The 26,250-nt window shown below is 42.6% G+C and overlaps 1 long non-coding RNA gene across 1 annotated transcript; it reads right to left on the bottom strand.

The window, feature by feature from the left end:
* Positions 1–1,497: 1,497 nt before the first annotated feature.
* LOC128078681 (uncharacterized) lies at positions 1,498–2,524 on the bottom strand. Its single transcript, XR_008205746.1, has 3 exons — positions 2,362–2,524; positions 2,077–2,190; positions 1,498–1,607 (listed from the first exon to the last, which is right to left on the bottom strand). It is a non-coding gene; the product is annotated as an uncharacterized LOC128078681 (long non-coding RNA).
* Between the last annotated feature and the right edge of the window lie 23,726 nt (positions 2,525–26,250).

Here is a 26,250-nt window from a genome sequence, read left to right on the forward strand (position 1 = left end):
TTTAAAAGCTCCCCTTAGCTCTCCTGGTGAGTAATCAGACACTTATAAAGAACTGCCACTGGCCTCTCCCCTTTCATCACTAATACTCCAACTGCTTTCCTAAGGCAATGTGAAGGGCCAAAACACTCCTTAACATTTCTGTGGGTGAGCTGTTCCACCTGCAGCTTCGGTCTGGAAAAATTGTAAAGCCAAACTGCATTTTCAAGAATTTTTAGTGGAAAAGAGTTGTGGGGGGTTTTGTTTGTTTGTGTTCTTCCTTCACTACAACCCCCAACAGCAGGACGTTTCCCCTCTCCCCCCTCTGTTAAACATGAGGCTCAAGCACCATCTCTAATACCCCAGGGAATAAATTATTTTTGGAAAGCCAATTCATTTCCATCCTTACTGCAGGTCTAAAGCTATGAGGTTTCTTCACTTCCTCCACCTCCTTTTTTTTTTTTCCCCCCAATGCTAGAAATAGATTAAACTGGCACTTCAGGATGCTGAACTGCACCTTCAGCTGAGCTCTGTGGTTTGTGGAGATTTATCAAAAATGACAAGATTCAACATCTAGATGTCTCGTAGTGCCTAGGAGCTCAAGGAACAGTAACCACAGAAATAAGAAAAGTGTTCAGAAAAAAAGAACTGTGCAGCCCTTCAAAATAAAGGGTCTGAAACGAATAGAAAGATGCTGTGCTGATCAGCACTGCCCATCAGCAAGCAAGAAAGTGTCACTGCTGCCTTTTCAGAGTCAAAGGCAGGAAAGCTGCTCTTCGTTTCTGCTCCAATGGCTGGTTAAATGTCACAGCCACCTGTCCAAGCAATGGAGATGTACAGGTTTTCTGCCATTCCATTTGCAAAAAAGCATGGTATAGCTGATCAGAGAGGACTGCTTATTTGGGATCTCTTCTTCTAAGCTAAGCTATGAGTAAAAAAGAGCAAAACAATATTCTGCGCATTCTTTTTTCCACATGTGTGCTTGTAAAAGCAAATGATATATCTGAAAATCTAAGGAAACTACAGGGCCATCTGAGAGTAAATACTTGTGAACCACAAAATCCTGTCTCCTTAATGAGCTTCTGCCTGGATAACCCACATTGCCAAAAGTAATTGTTATGATAGAGAACACCCCTATGCAGAGACTGCACCATTTCTGCTAAAATTAACACAATGCAGGTGGGAATGGGCACAGCCAAGGATGAGAGTTTCCCATCTGGAAAGCAGAGGCATCCTTTCCCTGCCCCAAAACAGAACCGAGCTCCTCCTGCACTCCACGGCTACAGAATTCCTTGTCATGCAGCAATAAAGCACTGAGATAGCCCCAGGTTTTCCAGGGAGCACTCAGTGAGGGTCCTGCAGAGACTGGATGCCTTTTCCCCCCATCATATTCCTCTCTAACTGGAAAGACCAACATGTGGTGCCCTCAATTTCCTGAGCAACTTCTGTCTGGCACTATCAGTCTCTCACAGGTACCTGCATCATCTCTCCCAGCCCTGCTGCCTGTGCTCTCACCTCAGACAGACCATGCTTTCAGCACATCAGGGATCCTCAGGCACTCACCAGCAGCCCAGGCAACAGAGCTCTTTGTTTGCATCTATCTTCTATTTAGGGCTATTCATTCCAAAACTCTACACAGTAACAAAGAGATAATATTAGGAAAAAATATGTATCAGTCTCATCTCTATAGCACTTCTATAAATACAGGCACCTCAAGGCTACCCCAATACTTTATTAGCTGTTTCACAGGCATAAACTGAGATGAAGTACCTACAAAGGTAGACAAGGGCAGAGAGTACAACAACAAGATATTTAACAAAAGAAATGCGTGTGCTTTGATGACTATTCTAAGAAAGCACGAGAGACATTCATCACAAAACAGTAACCCTGCACGTTAAAAAGCAGTCAGAAGCCAGCAAGCTCCCTGTAAGAAAAGCCCTGCCCTCAGGTTGGCTTCTGTGAATCTCCTAACTGCCTTCCAGAAGCTGAAGGCAAATTCCCCCAGGAGGAAGAAATGCACTGGCCATCCTCCCATCCCTCCCATGCACCAAAAGCTTCTCCTTTACAGATGTCGATATGGACTGAAGGAGCGAGGCTAACCTAGAGCAAAGTGATATGGAAATAACTCTCGTAAGATGTTCTGGAAAGCTTAATCCAATCTTCTCTTGTGAACTAGATATTATTCCCCTATTACTTGCCTTCAGTGGTGATAAACTGCAGACAAAAGAGAAGAGGGATTCACACACCTCACATTTAAACACTCACAGTAAATACACCTCTCTCTTTTGCTTATCTCACAGCCTGGTATGGATTTCCTTTTAGTAACCTTCTGAATTACAATCAAATTATACTTTGAGGGCCATTGAATTGCATGACTTGCAATACCTTAATGGGTTCTGTTCCGGCTCCTTGGGAAGGACTTGTAATCCTGTCTTCTCCTATATTTCAGTGAGACTTTAGGATATGCTTCACTGCTATGCAGAACAGCACCTTCCCTAAATTCACCAGTGAGTTCTGTGCAAACAGTGCATGGGCGAGCGAACAGCCTCCTGTGAGAAAAAATTTAATAGCATATGCATCTTCTGCTTTACTGTACAGGGTTTGAATGATCCAATAATTCAAAAAAATCCTTCGGACTCATTTGTTCCATTTGATTTAATGGTGCGCAGCGTATGTGCCAGGTGGCTGCTGCTCTGCAAACTATTTGAAAATAAATGAAAGTATTAATGCTAAGAAATGGTGCAGCGTGTCACATTCCTCTGGATGCTGCTGGCAGCATATTTCTTAAGTATGCTATCATCCTAGAATAAAGAAATGGATGCTTTGTTAGTTATGGGCTATGCCACAAAGAAAAGACAGTATCTGCTGTGTAGTTTGCTTTGCTGCAGTGAAATACGTTTTCTTGTTAGACAATCGTTAAGGTAATGGAAATGGGAGAGGTGAAGGATAAATGGTCCCCACGTCCTGAAAAGACATTGCTCCAGGACTGAGTGCTGAAATTCAGAAGGTCAGGATGATGTCGGAGGCAAACGTGCTGATTCTTCAGAACGCAGAGCAGCCAGAGGGTGCACAGCTGTTCTCCTGCCTGCTCCCCTGTCCAGACCCAACACAAACAGCACACAGTTGGCCTTGAGTCAGCAGAGGGGTGGGGGCACTTCCAAAGCAAATCCCAATCACTCCCCACAAAGCAGCATGCACGTTCTACTGCAATATTCCTCATCCATGCCACCCAGTCCAGAGAAGGACCAGCCTCGTGATTTATGGGTGTATTTAAGGCAGTAGGACTTCTGCTGCCCAAATATTGCACCAGTTGCTGGTTTTGCTTTTTTTTTTCCTCCCTGAAATTAACATTCCTGATAGCCAAATAAACTGCCACAATGGTATTGTACCTTAAAACAGAAATGCTGCACTCATACGAGGAGAAAATGGGCAATTATTAATATATGCATCATGAATATTCAAATGCATTTGCAAAAAAGACTTCAACTGTGTCCTTCTCCTTTGTGGGCTTTCCACAAACACTGTAAAAGGGAAATTTCCTGGCAGGAGCATTCATCAGAACAGAAAGTTTTTAAGAAACTCAAAGTTACAGCAAACGTGGATGAAACATGCACTTTGAAATGGAACATCTTTGCAAGTGGAGCTGATTCTGGAAGCCTCCAATCAGGCAGCAGAAACTTCTCGTACGACCTGCTCACAAATAAAGCTGCTGAAAAAAGGGCTTATTTTGATAAATTATTCAGCAGAGATTTTTGAAAGGGCAAATATAAATGTGAGAAAAAAAGACAAACTTTGTCTGTAAATTATTCAGTCAGCATTGTGAGAGAAGAAACATGACAGCAAGCTAAGCCTGAAGGAGCAGCTACCTGCAAGCCAAGCCCACCCCCTGTATGCTACCAGCAAACCAGTGACTTGCAATACTGACTTCCCTCCAAGCTCTAAACCCTGGGCTCAGCCCAAGAATTGTCCTCATTAATTTCTAAGAGCCTAATCTTGCATCTGCTGGGGTTCAGTGCACAGCAGCAGCCTCCACCCCCACCTTTAACCAAAGCAGCAGCAGTTCTCACCCTTAAAACAGAAGGGCTCATGCCTTCTTTCATTCTTCCAGGCACTGGGATTGTTTTGGAGGATATTGGTTCTGTGCCACTTTGGCTCTATGATGAGACATCTCCAGTCTCTAACAGCAACAACCAATAGTTGGTCTTTCAAGTTAATCATGAGAATAAAGGAGCACAAAAACATACCCATGTAATTCTATCCAGAGCTTTTGTCTAAGTATCAGGTGATGTACAATTCCACAGTTCTGTCAGGTTTCCTCACATAGATGTCTGACAGCCTTCAAACCAAATTCATAATCTTACTGAATGCCTTCATGCCTTTTCTTTTAGTGGGAACATAGCATAGAAGGTCTATGGATACAATAAATAATTAAAAGAATCAGGAATAGCTGGTCTGAAAGAGGGGCCTCAAACATCCAGGCCTCTTCTTGATTTCATTTAACTTGTAGAGTTTTCTGTTTGTTTTACAAAACAGCCCAACAAGGATAATTAAAATAAAACGTGCATGGCTGTTCTAAATGCTCTCTGTCAAGCATAGAGGCAAACATCTATTTTTCTCAGGTTCTCTGATTGCCCAGGGAGATACAATTGTATTAGAAGCAGTATGTGGTGGTTCATTTTTCCCTCTTCACATGCCCCTTAACAACAGTTTGAATTAACGTTCAGCAAACGGTACTAAAAAAAATTAAAGGAAATTAATTAAACAACCTCGGAAGAAAAATGTCTTTCAAGAGAGCTTGGATGATTCAGTTCTACATAGCTGTGCACTGTAACTTCAGGAGATAAAAAAGCAGAATTATGCTGCACGTCTTCATGACTATGAAATATCACATTTTGAACATCTGTGTAGGTCCTACAGTCTGGAAGCATCCTCCCAAAGACCTGCTCTGAATACAGAGCAGCATCTCATTTCACACATCACCCCATCCCCAGCCTTTGCAGCAGAGCCCCAGTGCAGCTCAGCACCGCTTTGTTCACCAAATCCATTTCCACACATCCATACTCACTGCAATCAGTAGACAACTTAACATCCAAGTAGCTAAAATCTAAAAAAGTTATGGAAACACACGTTTATGAATTGCCCATGGAAGACCATCACATCAGCTCCAGGTTGCTGCAAGTCTGCCAGCTAATGCTGAACACAGTCCTCAGGTAATTCTTAATTTCATGTTCATATTATCAGTTCCTCCAGGTAATAACAAAGGAGAGATGGCAGAGATAGCGCCATGCTCTATTCTCATGTTGTACCATTATTCACAAATAATCTGCTCAGCACTGAGAAGCCACGAGGAAGGGATTAAACATGACACATGCAAGCAGCTTGCTGAACACACAGCTACATTTTCTCACCAGATGCTGCTTTTAGATAAGCAATGACTTGAGTGTCTACCCACCTTTCCACCTATCTGTCTTAAGGGCTTTTAACCCTTACCAGCGTAATTCAAAAAGAAAATGAAGATTGCCAGCATTGGGCTGAGTGAGCCCAGCACTCAGGGATGGAGCTGAATGGAGAGCTGGGTTCTCCTCTCCCAGCCCTGCAGCAGCACAGCCTCCTTGTCCCCTCCTGATGATGCTGGAGCTCAGTCTGTGGCAGACCAGGACCTGACTGGTCCTGGAACCTGCTTCCAACAGGTTCTGCAGGTTTTAGCCTGTATTGCTTGTGAAGCACCTGAGTGGTAAGTGGTACAGAAATCTAAAGTGATTCTCTTGATAGAGGCTGGAGATGAACCTATTTTTGGTACGTGAAGAGTAGTTATGGACTTGGCTCAAGGCAGTTACTGAAGAGTGTAAGCATCCAAAAGGTGACAAAAATAGTTTGACTAAAAGTATTCTAAAGCAAAAAAAACCTTCCAAACCCTCCCCAGAATCTATTGTTATGGCTTAAAGATGGAGCTCTCAAACATCTCCTTGTCACAACAAGAGGCAGAGACCTGGGAGAGCTGCTGAGTCGATGCTGAAGAGGCACTGCAGGAGCTGTGCTCCCAGCACAGACCCCAGGCTGGCTCTGCTCCACTTTACAGCATTTCCAAACTTTCCACTAGCTTATATTTTACGTCAAGACCACACTTCATTAAAAGCAATATACATTTATAAATCTGAACAATTACTTCCCACCTACTTTGGGTCAGTGGGTGTGTGTCATTAAGGACAAACTACACCTGCAGGCCAATATGGACTCTCACTCCAGGACGAGTGGCACTTTTTCACACAGGCTGTGAAATAAAAAGTGACTGATGCAGCAGCGTGTTTTAATTGCTTTCTTCATAAACTATCAAATTAAACTTTAAGAAGCTGGAGACATCTCTTATTAGATTGCGACTGAACTCAGAGATGTAACTTGTAATGAAACTTCCCATACCAGAAAGCATTTCTGTGATTTTAATTATATTCATCAGCCTATTGCATGTAATAACTTCCCAAAGCTGCTTGTTCCCACTTAAAATGGACTCCAATTGTGTTTGAACCAGACAGAGCTCCCCTCTGCTGCCAGCCCCCATTTCTGTGGGCATTCCTCTCCCTGGGGTGCATGTCTTACACATGTTGCCTCTGCCTTTCTCTCCATACAGCACCAAACAGGCACACAGCACCAGAAAGCAGAAAGGCAGCAAGCACTATGGCACGTCTTTCTGGTGAGAAAGCCAACCATAGCCACATGTGGACTTACTAGTCCAGAAAATCCCCAACTGGAAGCATTCAGCTTGCAAAAAACATTAATGTGCTGCCCTTGCCATCGCTGCCAAGGTATATTTTCCAAACTCCATTATTCTTGTAAATCACTGTGGGTTTTGTTTTTGTTTACTGTGGTCTTGTTTTAAGATGTCACAGTCTTTATTAAAAAAAAAAAAAAAGCATTAATTTTCACTCCCCTGTGATGAGTGTTGGTTATTTTCACTACTTTAAGCAGTAATACGCTCTCAACTAAGCAAAGCAGCAGCAGTTAAAAGCTGTGCTGGTCTGCAGATTTGACTTGCAGAACTCACTGATAAAAGACAACACATCTGGGGGCCAACCAGACAAGTATAACATCCACAGAAGTCACTGGATCTAATTTTTGAACCAAGCCTTAAGGGAAGAAGAGGAGAAACAGAAACGAGAATGAAGCAGCTGCCAGGAACATGAAAAACCACAAAGGAGAGCGAGACAGAGAAGCGGAAATGTTGAAGTTGTCAGGAGAGGAAAAAAAGAATAAAGAGATGAAGAAAGGAGTCTCAAACTGCCAAAGTTATCACAATTTTATATAATGTATTAATGTAGCAGAGAGAAAGGGAAAAACACTTATAAACTGATTTCTGCTTCAGGCAGGAGTGCAGCCTGCAGGTTATTTATTTCCTTATTTCAAGCTCTGTTAGTCAGCATGGTTCACCACAGTGAGCCCCTGACCTCCCTCCTGCATGCCCTTGTACAACTCATTACAGCTGATCTGGTGACCCAGGTTCTTTGGTCACACAGTGACAATCCCAGGGGCTCAATTTCCATGTCCTCCTTTTGGCTCCTAACACCTAAACCTGACCACTAACCACCACAGCACATCTAGGCATGGGCATCAACACTAATTATTCCAAGCTGCAATTTTTTTTTATTTTTTTTTTTAAGTGTAAAACATTGGTGTGCTTTTTTCAAATTTTATTTTTGTATTTTATTCATGAGCTGAAGTGACTCTGGGCAGTCACCAACCAATTTTTCACTGCACTGTGAACAGATGGTTGTTCCAAGAATACCAGCATCCTGGCAGTGTCACACAGCCTTGACCTTCCCAAGCAGCACTGCAGACATTTTATTCAAAGCCAAGAAGAAAAGAACCACTGCCATATCTCCAATATTTGCTGGGTTATTACAACACAGCCCACGGCAGCAGACAACGCAGACACACAATGCCTTTCAAGGAAAACCTGAAATTTGACTTTGAGAAGAAAAGCCTCTGGAGTGATTTTGCTGTTCTGGTGCTGTGCATCCAACATCACATCTGACCCTCTTTGCACAAGCAGGAGGGACACGCCAGGACCCCCCTACCCAGCTCATCCTGCTCAAAGTGCTCCAGTCCTGAAGTTCAAGATCTTTTTCAGCAAGGTTGTGATTTCTCAGTTATAAGTAGTTGAACTTAACTATAAGTCCTCTGCAATTCCTTGGCCAGCACTGCTTTATGGACCTATGCTGACAAGGTCTTAGGTGGGAAGACAGTTCCAATTGTTCTGCTTTTCTTTTTTTAGTAGAAAAAAAATATCCTATTTTTAACATCATCTGTGCTTACTTTTCTCAGAAGCCACATGAAAGTCCAACCTGATATTACCACACTGTTTTTTGTCAAATCTTTGTCCTTAATCACAAGGAAAAGATCATCTTTCCTATTATCTTTCTGGAGACAATTTTGCTTTTTTTTTTTCCCCTCACTACAGTCTGCAAAGAAACAAAAATGTCAGGGGACAGCACCCAGGCAACAACTCTTGCCACAAGATCAATACTGCATTATAACTTAAACATAAAAATTAAGCCTTCTTTAGTTTCCAGTTCATGAAGAGTGGCATAAATATCCACACAGTCTTTCTGGGGTATTTTGTGCCAGTTACTCACTTGATCTTGTTCTAAGAGAAAATGAAAAGATGCCAGCCTTCCTGCGAGCACCAGCTTTTTCCTATGGGATATAAAATATTATGGAAGGGTTGTGAAACAAGTCCGGTGTTAAACAGAGGAAGTGAACACAATCTCAGCTGGTGCCCTCTCTATTGGTAAGAAAAGAGTTGTGCTGGACAAGGCAAGTTGGGTGAGAATATAAGAGAAGAATTGGGTTGGGCAAGTTGGATGGAGTCAAATAGCTCCAACTCCACTGTGCATTTCAAGACAACCACGTGTGAAAAGTGGTTCAACTGAACCAGTGGAACTGCTGAAACACTGCTTTAATGCAGGAGGCAATTACAAACTTATGAGGTGTGAGCACTTCTGAGCAAAATACATTCCATTTTGAAGACAACAGCATGTGAAGTGATGGGCCATCTTGAAAAAAGACAAATCCAATTCTTTAGAGTAAAGCATATTGCTTCACGCAAGCAGCCCTGGGTACTCTCTTGCTTTTAAAGCTATTGAGAAGAGCTCATTATGCCTCTGACTCAGAGGTTTAACTAATTCAGAGCAAAGCTTTGTAACTGGGGAAGCAGTAGAGGGAGAAGAAAGCTCTGCTCAGGTCTGTAACACGCCTCCAGTGTAACATGTTCACTGGGGCAGAGCAATGGGTTCTCACACATTTTACGCACGGCACAGGGAGCATTAGGAAAAATAAAAGGCACTTCTGCTGAGGGGCCATGAGGAGAACGGGAAAATAGTAATTTCATTTCAGAAATACTTTACAGAGTGACCTGCAGAATTTGTCATTCTAAAGCTGGAGCAGTGGGGCAGGCGTGCTGCTACCCAAACATACAGCTCTTGTTCCGAGCACACAGAGGTGGTCAGCAGAAACACAGCCCAAGAAATGCAGTACCATCAACAGTCCATGCTATGCCAAAAAAAAGCCCATCTTCCTTTGGAAGTTTCCTCACTTTATCATCATTTAACTCAGGGAGATTCTTCTCAGTTATCCGATGATTGGAAGGAAAGCAGAGATATATCTCAACCAAGAGCACAGGACAACAAACCACCTAAGCAATGATCCAAATTCAAGCAAATGGAAAATTGGCCCTCAAAACATTCATCACATTTTTTTCCTAACTTCATAATTTTACTTCAGCTGTCAGAACATCAACATGGAATAACGCTGCATGCTCATAGTGCCATCTGCATCAAAGTACAAAATCTACCAATCAACACAAATGTCCAGAGAACACTTCCAATTTGTCACAATAACCTTCAAAACTTGACAGAAAATCATGCAAATTATTTGGTTTGCAGCTCTGTCTCATGATGGCTTCCTACTCTGCCAATATCTTCCTGAACATCTTAGCTTGGGTTTCCTATATTTCTCAACAGAAAGGTTGAATTAAGAGATTAAAACCTACCATAGGTTTGTTTTGCAATTGATGTTTCCATTTAATTTTTAGTATTGCACTTGGGTGTAACTGCCTTGCTGCTGGTTGTGTCCAGCTCCCAGGCAGGGCTCTAAGGCAGAGCCTGGTGTGCTGAGCACAACTTACTTGGCTTTGCAGGCACAAAAAAGCACAACTCCATGGTTCAAAAACAGAGGCAACCTGCTCTCAGCACACAGAGTTCTCTAAAGGTGTTCAATATCAGGAAACACAGATTAAATTGCGAGTCTATAGAAAAAGCTCAGTTCAAATTACAGCCATATGGCTGCACAGGAGACCACCTTCCAGGACAACAAGCAGACTGCTGGGATGTGCTTTTAAAGGCTGCACCGTAACCAAGTGCCTGTGCTGACTGTACAAGTGGAAGCTAATAAACCAAAAAGGGAAGGAAACAGTCAATACCCATCACTGATTAGAAAAAGAGACCGCATGCCTGTAAGAGGAATTTTTAAAATAGTTATTGGTAGAACTGCTGTGAAATCCACCACAGAATTCAGAAAACTCTGAGGACAAATGCAGACACTGCTACCTTAAGCCTGGATCCTGCATTTGCATTAAAAATTCATTGAGATATTTATAGGAAAAAAAAAAAGGGAGGAAAAAAAGAAAAAGAAATAAACAAAAACCCCTTGGTGTTAACAGCCCGTTGTGGATGTTACACTGGGCAACACCTTTTCTGAGAACTGTGCTGGGCATTGGGAACGAGCAGCTGAGAAGCCAGAGAGCCACAGCACTGCCGGAAGCCCTGATGCGTGGAGCTCATCTGTCCTTCTGCAGGCAAATGGGACCGAAAGCTGCATACAGTGAGACAGAGCTCTGACCTGACCCACACACATCTGCTGCAGACTGCAAAACTTATTGCTGTTTGGCCTGTGACCGGCCAGACAATAAATGCAGCCTCCAGCAGCAAGAGTAAAATACGCTCTTTGTGCAGCAACGCAGTCAGGCCCGGACCCTGCAGCATAGCCTTCATAGGTGCTGCTCCCACAGACCTGCTGCAAAACCGAGGCTGAAACTGTCAAATATGGAATTGGCCATTTTATTTTCCAAAGATAACGTGCAAAAAGTGATAACAATTTAAAAAAAAAAAAACCACACACAGCAACCCAACCAAAGAACAACAACCACCAAAACAGAAGATAGCATGTATCAAATTAACGAAGTTCTACAAATCATCACCTGCTTTGGTTCTAGGATCCCAGCAGTTCTATCAGCTTTATATCCATCACTCCCTGACCCCATGGCCACAGTTGCTGCCCTCCCAGAAGTGGGTGCAACCTCTGTGGCACTCAGCAGACGCACAGGAAGAATAGGAGGAGACTTTCTGCTTTCTGCTCATGTCACTCAGCAATGGACCCGGACGTTACCTCAGCATCCATCAGGGATAATGCAACATCAATTGCACGTAAAGCACTGGTGGAAGATATCTCTTTTTTTTTCAGTGCATCTAAAAAAGGCAGATTTCTCACTGTTTGAGGTGCACAGAGTCACATCCAAAGGTGATCTGTGCAGGTGACTTTTGACTTTGGGAATTAAAAGATAACCTTCAGGGTGGAAGGCAATCTTTCACATAGGTATTCAACTTTTAAACCACTTAATAAGAGAAATGCAAAAGTTAAAAAAAAAAAAAAAGTGGTCTGTGAAACAAGCAGAACAAGACCTGGATTTCAAAGTGTTCTTGCAGTTCTGTTGACTTATGGCAGAGCAGCCATCACATTTATTCATTTTGTTCATTTACTTGTTGGCATAAATGAACGCTACTGACAGCAGTTGCTGGGAAGAGGACACAGCATGCCCAGATACTGCAGACAAATTCTATATTCTGCTCTGCCCATTACATTATAATGTTTGAAACTAAAGCTTCCCTAGAGCAGAGTTGCACAAAAATTGCTTTGGATAGGGAACAAAGACACATGGATGCCTCCAGCCAGACCTGCACCCACAGAAATATAAGCTAGCAGTTCAATTACCAACAATTTTTACGCAGTGAGATACGCAGTTTTTTAATTGATCACACTGAGATAAAACCAATCGATAAAATAAAGAGCACACTTAGAATAAACAAAAAGGATAACTTGGTATAAAATACATTCTCATTAGAAGAAAGTATGCTGCTTCAAAACAATCCCTGAGGTACCTTTGTGACTTGCAATTTTTAAGCAAAGACAGTTCTGTGCAAATTAGGGAAAGCAAATCCTTAAAGAAATAACCACATCTGGCTGCCCCTCAAAGCTTGGTTTCCAAAGTAGGGGGGGAAGGTGCAGTGGAAAGGAAAAAGATCACTAATACTAAGAAAAAAAAGCATTGCTTTTGAGACATTTTGCAGAATGACATTTCAAGTCATACATACGTCTGCGCTTAGTTAATGATTAATGTGGAACACTCTGCCAGGAGCATTTATTAAAACTGCATCTATTAAAACCATGGGGCATCTATCGTACTGCAGGAAGATTTAGGAGAATTGGGATCTGATTCTGTTGCATGTCCCAACAGAACAAGAGCTGCAAGGACTAGGAGCCGTTGGATCAGGTCTGCAGCATCCACACCAGGCTAAGAGCACTGGACCCAAAGAGTTGAAGCAGTCCTTTGGTGCAGGCTGGCCAGGCCATGGATTTCTCCCCAAGGGCACTCAGCATTGACCAGTGAGCCAAGACGATCACTGGCTGATGGCTGTACATGTGAACCCAAGATGTGTGTAACAGTGCCACAAGCTAAGTAGGAGCTGAACTTCCACTCTTACCCCCTCCATTTCCAAACGCCTGGGGCTGATCACCCCTGGCAATGCCAGGCCCATCCATCACACACATAGAGCTGCACCAGGCTAATGAGATGGGAACTAGCAGCAGTGTAACGATACGGGAAATCGATGCTCCTGTTTCCAACAACACACTTGCTGTAAAATTCTTCAGAGTAACTTTTGTTAACTCACAAATCACAGAGCTTAATAATTGCTTCCAAAGCTGTGTTAAGACATTACTCAAGCTTTCTGTACGCGTGTATAAGAGTGCATCACATAAGCAAACAGAACCCAGACACATGCCATGTCTGTAACCCACATGCACATTGATCCTCACACTGACATAAAGCATTAATGGATTTAGTAACCACCTGGAAATTAACTGCAGTGCTTCACTGCTATACGTCTCCAATTAGAGCAGTTGTCTCAGGTACCGTGTGTTCTCAGTGCAGGATTAATCTTTATTACACAGCTCACCAGCCTCATTTCAATTACTTTAGCAGTTTACTGCTGTATATGGCACCTTTGGGGAATGATGAAAATATTGTTTGTGGGTTGCTTCCCTCCCCCGCCACAGGTTCACCTTCAAGTTTCAGGAAACGCAATTCCTAATTTCCCTCACAGATGAGGAACTCCCCATTTTAGGGAGAATCTTCCTGTTTAACACTGTGACCCACAGCTCTTGCTAGGGATTAGGATGACCACCCAAGCCCCAGTGCTGATCAGAGTGTGGTGGACAGGAAGGTTTTAACCAAGGCATTGCTAATGGAAGGACCCACACAGTGGGGCAACACCCCAAGGCACCCAGCCCAGGAACCAGCCAACAGCTCCAGCTGCCAGTGCTACAGATGTCCTTGGCACAACCCTGGAACTGCAACCACAGTGACAAAGCAAAGCACAGCCTCAGCAGGATCCAGAATTAGGAGATGGACAAAGACAACCTGCCAACATATTTTTTATCAGAGCTTTCTGTTTAAGCAGTCAGGCTCTGAACGACGCAGGAACATCCAGTGTGGACTGCAGGGAACATGAAGGCAAGGGATCAGAATGAGGCAAGCAGGGCTGAGCCCAGCACCATTGAGGAGCTCAATGTGCCTGGTGCAGTTCCAGACCTTGGGACGCTCACCTGCCTGGACTGCAGCTTTCATCCCAGCCCTGCCAGCACCAACAGACACCAAAAATCACAGCACTTCAGGTAGTAAACAGCTCAACGTGAACAAATCTGCAGCTGCTCATTCAGTCAATATCCTATATAATACCACATAGATCTCCACATATTTTGGTGTAAATTTAAATTATTCATACACATGTGTTGGCCTGAGATGTCTGGGGGAGCAGTGGGTGCATAAGCTATTCAGTACAAAACTAATTTTAATCATTGGTGAGGATTGCAGGAGGAAGACGGTTTTTTTGTTATTATAAAATAATTTTTCCCTGATTCATGTTGCTACCGGGAGGAGATGCTGAGTTTTATTGTTTGCCCTTTTCAGCTCCTTCCAAACAGGTGACACAACTTATCTATTAGATAGCAATCTCCTCTCATGTTGGCACAGATGGCTGCACGGTGACATACTTTTATCAGAACTCTCTACACTGAAAAATATTGAAAACAGGTCCAGTAGCTCACTTGAGAGAACTCTAAGTGCACTTTGGGTAGAGGGACAGCAGATGTAAATCCCCAACTTGGATTTTTCCTCCAATTTACTGTAAAGCTTATTTTAGAGTTTGCAGTCTATTTTGAGTTATGATTAATGGTTTTGAAGAGGCTTTCTTCAGCCACACATACCAACAAAGGAGTTAGAATTAATTCACATCTTCTAACTTCTTCCTTAATGGGTTTTTAAGGTCCACTGCAAAGAATCAATCAATACCAGGCTGAAAGCTCTGGCATGTAATGCATCCTGGAGCATCAGGAAGGGCTCTGCATGAAGCGAGGTGAGTTATGGTCGTCTGAATTAACTGGAATTGTTTGCAGCAAAATAATCATTTGCATTAATTTGATTTCAGGAGGAGAAGGTCACAACTCTGTCTGACTTGAGAAGATACACCAAGGGTAGATGTTTCTGGTCATCATAGAAGTAGCACGCCAGTCTTTTCTCAATAACTTGAGTGCTGATTCACTGAGTATTTACTTGACAGAAAACACTTCGTTTCCAGGTCATTATTTCCAGGTCAAAGTAACATTCCTGTGTTAGTTTTGTACCTGGCACGTCACACCAATCTAAATGCACAAGCCCATTTCAGTGAGATCGCTTTCCAGAACAAAGATATCAAATTCTGGTTACAAAAGTCAGATAATTATTTGGGTTCTGAAACAACAAGGATTTGGCAAACTCTTGAGATTAAAATACAGAAACAAGGAAAGAAGCTGCCTTTCTTTTTGTTCTCTAAACAGAACCCACAAGGTACTTTTCATTGATTTCATTGCTTTAGGCAAACACATGGGGTTGTTAGATGACAGATTAACAATGGAAGCACAAAAATCCAAAAGCAAATTTTTCTGTTGTTATCCAAAGCAGCGACAACATCTCCTCACCTTTTAGTACCAGGATCTTGTATGAAAATAGAACTAAAACTACAGACTGTCAAACAAGCCATCCCACTGCACTGAATATGCAATATAAGTGATTTATTTTCACATTACCCACGTTCTTCGCATTTTATTTATTACAATTTCATTACTTTCTGCTGGGTGAGATAAAGATAAGAATCTCCATGGGAAGAGATCAGTGTGGATGTTTGGAAGCTAGTTAATCTCAGAAAAATAGCTATGCCTTGAGAGAAACCTGAAGTTACTGATCTTAAAAGTCCTAAGAAGACAAAGAACAACTGTGCTACGTCCAAGGCATCAAAGAAAACACTATCAAATATTTCATGTGGGCAGCACTCAAAAATTTATCCCTTACAGTACCAATAAAGTAGGTTGAAATGTGGACAGGATCAAGGTGAAGGTCTTGCCTGACAGATACAAACCTTCAGAGGAAAGCAGGTGAAAAAAAAAAAAAAAAAAGGAAAACAGTTGCCAAAAATTAGTTTCATCTTGAAGTATAATACATTCAGAAATGATTTTGTTCTAACACATTGGATTTTGTTACTGCTCAAGGACGTTAAGATTTAATGCCTTCAATAAACAGGCAGACATTCTTCTCGCCTCCTTAGAAGCACAGAAGTCTTACTATGAGCCCTCAAAACCACGTTTGTTGTCTTTTTGGTTCAGGTCAAACTCACCAGTTTCTGCAGAAACTGCACTGTTCTTACAAGAAATGAAGCAAAGATTCAGCTGTGTAACTGCAGTGTTTGTATATGGAGTTTCCCTCTGTGTGCTGGTTTACATGTCTATTTTTTAATACGTGCAAATAATTAACACCGATTTTAATGACTGCCTTCTCCTTTATGTCCAGATGAGCAGTTACAAGGCAAATGCCTTCATCTCCCTTTGCTGTAAGGACTCAAAGTAACTCAAAGTAAAGTGAGGGTGTGGAAAAGCGAAGGAATGCAGGAAGAACAAGCACTGCACAAAGCCAGCTGCAGTTTTCCTGAGCAGGTCAGTGACCAGCAGTGCCATGGGCAGCCCCCAGCACAAGTTTCCCTTACAGCAGCCTGCAAGAAGCAGCCCTGTGCTCCCCCACTTCTCTTAATGATCTCAGCGTATTTACAGCAACCAAACATTCTCCAATTTGTGCTTCTCCATTCTGACCTCAATTGCTGTCCATTTACCAAAGTTATCACCATTAGCCTTTTGAGAAGATGGGAACACAGGAGAGTCTTGCATAGAGCCCTCGCTACGCTATCTGCATTTGTCCTCTTTCCCAAAGAGGCTGCACCTTCCCTCGTTTCATTGGTGGTGCACATGAAGCTCTGTGTAGGTGATATGGTGGTTACAGGATACAGGCAACACAGCAGCAATGGTAAACCACCGAACTACAGCTGCTTATCAGGCAGGGCTCATCTTGTCACCTACACAAGTTCAACTTGTCTCCATTGCTCCATTATTTATACTGCAACATTAGTGTAAAAGTTTGTTTTTTTTTTTTTTTTAAACATGAAATACTGTTACGATTTTAGAGAAGATGGGACAAGCAGTACTGCAATAAGAATTCATCACATTTTGCTACCTTAGCTATTTCTATTGCTCTGACATGCTTTCACCCCAGTGCCTCAGCAAATAAAAACCCACGCATCAGTTTCTGCTGGAAGGAGCACATAGCATAAAATCACACTTAAGCAGCAGGAAAAGAGACGATTTATTTCTTTTTTCTTATATTCATCTATGTAACAGATTACCATTACAACACACTACAATACAAACACCCTGTAGTCATTCTGCAGTGCGTTTCAGAAGGAGTTTGCCTGTTTTAAACATCACTCCGGATACTTTACAGAAGATTAATTGTCTATCATGTTTATGTAAATAGGAAATCTAAGATTCTCGTGCATCCTTATTCATAAATTAAAAACAATGCTTTCCTACAGTTATCGCTGTAAAGGGGAAATAGACCTTGACTGGATGTAATGAGGCATTTGTGTTCACCATAACTATAATTTACTATTACTGCTCAAAGAGCCATCAGTTCTTGTTTAGCCTGTTAAGTGACAATAAGTGAGGCTAAAATAAATTCAAATGAACTCTCTTGGGTCACCTTACTGAATTTATGGGACATAATACAGCATTATTTGAAACAACTGCAGTTTTGGTGCCACGTGTGATAGTTTGAGCTGCTGGCTTGATTTTTCTTAGCAGATTCTTGAAGCGCCTGACTTTTAGGAGGATGGCCTGTGATTTAGTCACAGCTCTCTGGGCAGCAGCACAGGGGTGATCTGAGTGCTTACAAAGTGGCACGTGAGCCGTGAGGACCACAGCCCCCCCCCAGGTCCTACCCTGCATCTCCCTGGGTTGCCCTCATGCCATTTTGTATGCACTCATTCTTTCTGCACGGAGACTAATTCAGGGAGTATCTTCAAGCACAAGAGCCAAGGAGAATGGTAGCCATAACCAAACATGGTGTGCCAGTGAAAAAGAGACTGGTATCCAACCATCACTGCTAGAGAGGAAATCACGAACTCCCCCTGTCTACCTCAGTTTGGAGGGGAAAATGTTTCTTCATATTTCGAGGCATCATTTGAAAAGATTTCTTTTATTGTCTCTTTTACAGTAAATGGAATCAAAGGAGAAAAAGAACAGCAAAGAAACTTCTACTTTTTCAAAAACATTTAAGTGAGAAAATGGTGTTTCATTATAGTAGCCATGGGAAAACGATGCCAGTGTTAAATAAATAAAACAGAACCCCTTCCTACTCGTCTCCTTATTTACTTACACAGTGGACCTTCTCATATTTCACTGCGCAAAATAATTGCACACATGTGCTACAAGAAGTACTCTGCTATTGTTGCCAGAGAGAAGAAATACTGTATGCTCAAGAGATTCTTCCATGAATTAGACCAGACTGTGGTTTCTTCCACACTTGCAGCAAGAGAAGCATTTCCTCCTTCCAGAAGCATCCACAAGGGATACTAGCACTGGCCTGCTGCAGAGAAGAAGCTGCCACTATAAGCTTCTTTAATGTTCCGATTCCACCACAGGCCTTTTCTGTGCTGCAAGATGAAGGATGGGGCAGGATTGAGGAGTGCTGCTTGGGAGATGCTCTGCTCACAAGGACATTGCTACAAACACTTGTAAAAGTGAGGAGGAGGAGGGAGCAGCTGTGCTTCTAAGCCAGTGATGACAGAGGCCACTTAGCACCAGCAGAACAACTTCTTGGAAGATCTCCAACTCGAGCCGATCTCCAAGACCAAGCTATCTTCTGCCTGCAATTTCTACTCAGCACATTTTGGAAGAGAAGGTAACAAGTGCCTCTCAGGAACCATCTTTCGAGCCAAAGCTGGCCAATGAAAAAACAGCAGCTCTCACACAGCTCAACACACTGAAAACTGAGGAGTGAAATCCAAAGTCTAATTTAAGTAAGTGACAAAATCCTATCGACTTCAATGAAGCAAGATAGTCTATATATGGAGATGATGGCAAGCCCTCACTTTTCGTATTGCCTTACAGTCCGTGACACAATCTGTTCCCAAGGAGTGCAAGGATAATTTGCTTTTCAATTAAAATAATGTACTTACATAACACTACTGCTTTTCACTCTATTGTGCCTCTCCTTCTCTTCAGGAGCTTATCACTGTGATCCAGATTTCTTTATCCACCTTTGTATCTTATTCCCGGGGAGTTTCATAGAACTTCAATACAGCAGCAGAGCTGTTCTTTGGAAATGCTTTTTCAGCTCCATTATGTATCTGAGCTGAGGGTATATGATGGAGATTATTGTCATATTGCCCCTCTTCTTCTTCATGAAGCATGAAATACAGAAATGCTTGAATACAGTTTAAGGGAAATAAAAGCCAGAGCTATTTGCAGTGTGCAAAGTCTAATCCTGAAGTCACAAGCAAGTCTGTTAATTCTTCTGTTGTTCAGCAGCACAGGAAAATAATGCACAGAGAAATGTACCTCATCATAAAAGCTTACATTATGGAACAGGCTCTTATATTTATTAAAAATAATATTAACACCTCTTTATTTAATCCTCCTTCTCTTCAGGAGAATTTTTAGACATTAGCTAATTATTTTAATGACTTGTGATATTTCAAGTGTCTCTCTCCTAGGCACAGCAGAGAAGAGGGCTTCATTCAGGGCAAGAAAGAGCATTTACAAATGGTTTTTCCACACCTGTGGTCTCCCACAGGCAGGTCAATATCCCCAGCACAGTTAATTGCTTCAAAGGAGCAAGAGTAAAACCAGGGCCACATATTTTTGGTCCCAGAATGCCGCTGCAGTGTATGCTCTGCTCAGCCTGCAGTGTGACCATGTGGATCTTCACTTCCACCAGGCACAGCAAGCAGAGGATCTCACCCCTTGGAAATACCCCTTGGCAGAGCTCCCTGTTAACATGCCCAAAGCCACTAAGGGCTGTTCTGAACTGAGGTTGTAACTCCTTAAAGGCTTTACTCTTCCCAATATCTGCAACACGAATCCAGCTGTCAGGGGCCAGGTTGACACCCCATACTCACATATCTTCCACCACTACTGCCTCATAAACCAATGCTGCATTGCTTACAAGTCTCTAAATAACCTATGTAAATGATTGGACATTTACTTGCCTTTACAATAGCTGTTGAAACCTGATGAAAGCCATAACAAAATGGCAGAGCAGCAAGGTCTTAAGGTACAGAGAGCAAGGATCAGCTTAGATATAACAGCAAAAGACACAGAAATAAAGAAAAGAAACTTCTTACCTTCAGAAGACCTCAGGGACACAGGGATCTCCAGAGAGAAAGATGCCCTCACCTCCACTGCCAACCCTTAAATGAAGTCTCAAAAGGGGTGGATCCTGGCTCCATTCCTTCCATTATTCGGGTACATTGCATACACCTGTGCTCCCCAGGCTGGCCCTGCCCTCCCACCAGGTGCTCCATCACTGGTTCAAGCTGTGACTTAATAATTCCAGTACAGCTGTGCTTGAGAGTCCCCCATACCAATATATTCACATTCAAGTTCCACAGACAGATAAGTTACTAGTACAAGCATCTGCAGCTCTTCCTCACTGAGTGGTGTTTAACTGCTGCACTGCCTCCTCTCCAATGAGTAATAGCAATATTTCCCTGTGTTGATTGGAAGGATTCTTAGAGCACAGAGTGGGATACAAGGACATGTGAGATGCTTTAACTGCCCTGGATGCAGAGTGACCAGAGATGTGGCCAGCAGTGCCCAGTCACCAGCAAGCAGTGTGCAGCCCACGGCTGGCAGTCTGGTCACAAGTAGTACTGCACAGGAATTCAAGAGCAAGTTAAAGTGTTTCTAAACATATAATATCACACAGACAGGACAGTAATGCAGTCTCTTGTAAAACTACCTTTACCTCTCTTGTTAATAACGGGCTGACATTTATGAAACTAATGAACTGTTAGCTCTATTATGCTATATTGCAATTCTTCTGACACGATCTTTGTAACATATTCATTTACTGAAGCCACTTGAGTCATTTAAACATCATTAAACCATGGCATTTAATGAATACCTTTTCTTTGGGGCACACCCATGTTCTCTGCACACAAAGGTGTTTCTGCTGGGCATCCAGGCTGCAGAGGTCATCCCAAAGCCTGCCTTGGTGCCTCAGAATGAAAATAATGAGCTATGCCTTCTAGCAGCAGCACTCTCATTATCACTAGTTTACAGTATCATTGCTTTGGATGCTCGCAGTACCCTCCTGCTTTTCTTTCCGCTTATCTTCAAATACTCCAATCAGCCTTCATAGTAGGATATGAGAAGATTCATAAAATAATGACAGAGTTATCAGCACATGATCAAAAGCCTAAAACGCAAACGTTAGCCTTGAGCTACTGCAGAAGGCAACTACAGCAGTCAGCAAACATCTGGCTGTCCTGCAATTAGCTCATCTCCTCAGCCCTGGCTGTGAAGGCAGTAACCAGCAGTAAGCTCCTGCTGAACATGAAAGATGGCTCTGGATTAGAGGACGAGGCTGCTGTGCCACCTCAGCCTGGGCTGAGACCCAGCATGAAAGCTGCGATGTAGATCAGAAGGTTGGTTTGAAGGAGGCTGCTTTCCAGCCTGTTGGGATGTGGCAACGTTTACTTTCACCCTCTGGGACCTGTTCTGGGTGTTGTTGTTTGTTCTGTTCCACTACGAAACTGCAGTCAGACCAAGATCCAACAGTTATTTCCTTTAAAGCAGTATCAACACGTTCCAGTTTCATGATTTTAACAGGGAATTCCTGGACTACAATTACATTTTCAGCACTGTTTCAATACCAGTAATATAGGAATAATCATATGTAAGCCTCCATAAACTGCCATAATGAACTACCACTGCTAAGAAATGAAGAACATTTCTAAGTAGTAAAAGCCGTTCTACTCATGGATGCTTTAGCAACCATTGCTACCCTTTTCCATAAAAATTAACTGAAGCCAGGGCCTCAGCAATGCAGGACAAATACCAATCATGTGAGAAATTAGATCATGAAACAACACTTTGCTTCAGTGAGCCAGGAGTAAATAAGGCAATTCTGTATCCTCAGACCAGATCACTGCTGGCACAACTACAGAGGGAGCATCAGCTGAGTTTCCTCTCCTCGTTCTGTACGTCCTGACAAGCTTTTATTCTGCCCATGCTCACAGTTCCTTGGTGTGTAATTTCAGTATCCAGAGACTCAGGAATACACTTTTTCAGAGGACTAAGGATGGTGCACGATGTTCAGTGTGTCCAAAGAGAGCTCCTCCCTGCTGCTAGGAATTCACTTTGGGAACCGTCAGTCAACAGACCTGCAGGTCCCTATTGCCACCACAAAGCTTCCTTCAGCTCCTGGTCACCAAAAGGAAACCAATGGGCTCAAACTGCTCAGGCTGAGCTTGGTCATTGCTTTGCTCTACTAAAGAAGCAAAGAAACATATGGAAAAAGCCTTCCATACCCCTTCCCTGCAGACAAAAAGCATCTCCAAGATGCATCTCCAGGCATTTGTGAGCCAAGATGCAGTTTCCAGACATCCTCTCCTTTCCTACACAAGGGAAAACTCTCTAGAAATGAAGACTGGGCTGGAAAGTGGAACCAGCCCCTGGTTAAAGAGCAAGGGCCATTGCCTTGCCATATGGGAACATCCAAATGCAGTTGCACTGGAAGAGGTACCAGGAGATGGGAAGTGCTCCAGGTCCCACACCAGGTGTCCCTCCAGCTCTGAGGTCAGCTCTGTGCAAAGTGAGGCAGATTTTCCCCATAGCTCACAGCAGCACATTCTGCTCCGCTGCAAAACCACGAGGAGCTGCCGCCCAAAGTGTAGAAACTAATACAAAAATGTTTTAATTGAAAAACAAACAAATAACACCAATACCATTGTGCTCATTTCTTGTTTTCCATGTTTGCATTCTCAGGCTTTCACAGAAAGTTTCTAGATATATTAACTTCCTCATTATTTTGAAGAAGGTGAAGATTCTCATATGACGACATGAGCCCAACTGGCAAAGCAAACCTAATTACTAATATCACCAGAAAATGAAAAGCAGCAACACTTTACTTTGAGGCTTTCTGGGCTTCACTTCACAAGAATCATTTTATTTTTTAAACAGTTGATCATTCATTGCAAAAGGTCAAAATACTTATGGCTCCTGTAAGTAAAGTTGCACCAATTTAATGAGCAGTGTGAATGATCCCCGGTCTCCAGTATCTCCATTAGTTAGACATGGGAAAACCTCAGAGTGAATGAGAGGACCCCAGACTCTGAAATGAGATTATTTTGACTTGATTGTGACCTGCTTTGAAATCCTGCAGCTGCATTTTCTTTTCTGAGCTTTTCAAGCAAGTTCTAGATGTCAGAAACCTTGGATATGGATGTTAAAAAACTAAGAAAGAAAGTGAAAGGAGTTCACTGATTTAACTTCCCTCTGAAAATCCTTCCTTTCAGCGAACAAAAGGGATATCGCTGGGATCTTTTGTTCCATTTGTGGCCCTGTAAAGGTTTGCTTTCTTCTTCTTTTTTTTTTTTTTTAATTTAAAAAAGGAACACCAAAATATTCAGAACTGTGGTTAAAGTAAGTTTCTTTTTCATTCTTTCTTCTCTACTGGGTTGCTATATATTTCAGCACTGTATTTATTCCTGGCTTTGAAGTAGTGGGGAATTTCCCCTCCATTTTATGAGGAACCCCTGGGGTTATGGCACCTTTGTTTCCCATCCATGAAATAGCAGCACTACCTCCAAAAATTGCTATTGCAATGAGCAGCTACTGCTCTTAGCAAGGAAAATGCTTATATACCAACAGCAAAAGAACTGCAAGAAAAGCATAAGAATCACACAAGAAAAGGGGATGAGACTCCCATAACTGTTAAGAAAAACTCCTGAATGCTCAGATTGCTTGCCTCCTCCTGAGCTAACACCACATTACAAGGTAACTTTACAGGTGCACAACTACTCTCCCAAGACTCAGAGGATCAGTAAGATTGCTAACTATTGCCCCACACAATGAAGAGTTGCTGTAGGACTTTGCCCACTCGTTGGTGCCCTGGGCTCAGTGCTGGTGCCTCTGAAGGGGGCTGGGTGGATGGACGAAGCACAGGAGAGATGGAGAAGTTCTTCTCCTTTGCCACAGATCAGCAGGAGCTACAGCTGCAGATACCAAATATATCAAATGTAGAACCCCTGACAGAACACTTCCTTCAACTTTAAAGTAACTGACAGGAATTGGAAAAAAATAAATAAATAAAAAGGCAGACAGAACTGGTTTGATGATCTGAGTGCTGCTGGCGTCACTGCGGAGCACAGTCAGCTCCTGCACACAAGGCCCTGACCTACCTGCAGGAGCTCTGTCACAGCAGAGCCATGCAAACGTCTCCCGAGGACACAGGAGAGAGGCTGCCAGGAAGAGAACTTGCTCTTTTGCCACTGGTGTCCTATATACTTTTGACCAAAAAGTTTTGTTCTCTTTGAGCATCAAAAATGTTTGGCAACGTGTAGCAGCACATTCACACGCCATGTGCCATCACCAGGGCTGTCCAAAGCACAGCCCAGGAAGGTTCACAGCTAACATGGACATCATCACTATCCCATGCCCATTGCCACCTACTTACCCCATTCCTTAGGGGAAAATTCAGTAATTGAATGAAATCTTTGATGAAGTCCTGTTTCATGCCATTTCCATGACCCTTGCCTTTCTTTTGCGTGCCTGTCTATTGAGCCCTCTCTGCCCTGACTTCTCCTTACCAGGATGCCTTGGTTTTAACATTAGTTGATGCAGCATAAAATGCTATTTAAATTATATCAGTTAAGAGTGAGCAAAGAACATTGCATTTATCTGCACTAACCTTGAACATGTCTGTCCCATCTAATGAAAAAAGTGATTGAAGGGACTTAGCTTGATATCCCAAGGCCCCCATAAAAACTGAATGGTAATTTAATTGGTTTCCTTTCTGGTGATTAACTAGGAATTCCTAACCATTTAATCCGAGTGCATTTTGATTCATTAAATATCTGTTTCCATTTTTTTTAAATGAGGTTATTAAATAACCCTGCCCAGGTAACCATTGTTATTGGTATGCAGAAGCAATAAGTATCTTGTATGAATCAGGTAGGAAATATGCATGATGCAAGCAAGGTTTTTCAAACCTATTCAAGAATCACCTGATAGATGACAAATTAGCAGTTAATTTATTCTGACAGAACTTACAAACCATGAGTCAGATGCTGAGCTGAGGATAATCACTGTGGATCTTTGACAGCAATTTTTACCCAACAAAAACTTGAGCCCTGTGTGACACCATGTTATGTAGTTATAGCCTGATCCAAAGGCAGGCAGAGGTGGCCAACACAGGCACCCATCCAGCATCAAGAAATAATGCAAGAAACCACCAGTTAAAACTGCAGAGGTTTTTTCCATCCAAGAATGGCACAGGGTGGAGGCAAACAGAGCCAAAAAATGGGGACAGGACTGTGGGAGTCCTCACATCCCAGGAACAGCACTCCTGACCAAACAAATCACTCAGTCTCTTGATATCTCATTTTCCCTCTTGGTGCAATGGAGGCAGTCACTGCTAGCCTAGCTCATAAAAGATGATTAAATAAATCTATTGAAGTACTATGAAGATTTAGAGTGCTATATACTTAACTTTTTATTTAGATTTAAAGCATATTATGAAGACCATACGTGCTCTCCAGGCACTCGTACGAAAAGGAAACTTGCAATCCATTAAAATGTTGCTTAGCAGCGTAATGTAGTAAGAAAAGTTAAATTATCAGCCAGCTAATACTGCAGTAAAACACATTTCAACAGCTCCACCCAAAACTTTCCCCTTGCAGCTCTAATACCATGAATGAAAGGCACGTTAGAAGGCAGACACGAAGGTCATCTCCTCCTTTATCACATAATTGAAAATAAACAGAAAATGTAGGTATCTGTATCAGACGTAAGATGCTACGCCAGATTTCAAATAAGCTTCAGCAGTACAAATACACTGCAATTTATTTAATGTCCATTATGCCAGAACATTGGATAGGATTTGTTTCTATGCATGAAAATGGGAAGGAAAGAAAAATATGTATCAGCTGAATAGCATCTCGGTTCTGTTTCCATTTATTTTGATTCACTGATAAGATGGATAAAAGAACACCTGATCACCCTGAAAGGACATCAGGGACAAACTCCACACGCAGCTGCCTCCACCTCCAGCACATCCCATCCTGCGCCTCCCAACCCAACCAGCAGCAACACAGAGAAGGGCAAGAACTATCAGCATCCATCCCCCTGCTCTTGCACAAACAACACGGCCTTATGCCATACCTGAAGGTCACGGCTCCAGGCTGCTTGTAGCAATGCTTTTCTGTACCTGCAGCGACCATGGGCAGCCTCTGTGCTCAGGAGAGTGGGAGAGTGTTTGCCTCAGCTGCCCTCAGTGCAGCACAGCTCGGCACATGGAGTGCA

Source organism: Tympanuchus pallidicinctus, unplaced genomic scaffold (genome assembly GCF_026119805.1).
Source record: "Tympanuchus pallidicinctus isolate F22 unplaced genomic scaffold, pur_lepc_1.0 scaffold17, whole genome shotgun sequence".
Lineage (NCBI taxonomy): Eukaryota > Metazoa > Chordata > Aves > Galliformes > Phasianidae > Tympanuchus > Tympanuchus pallidicinctus.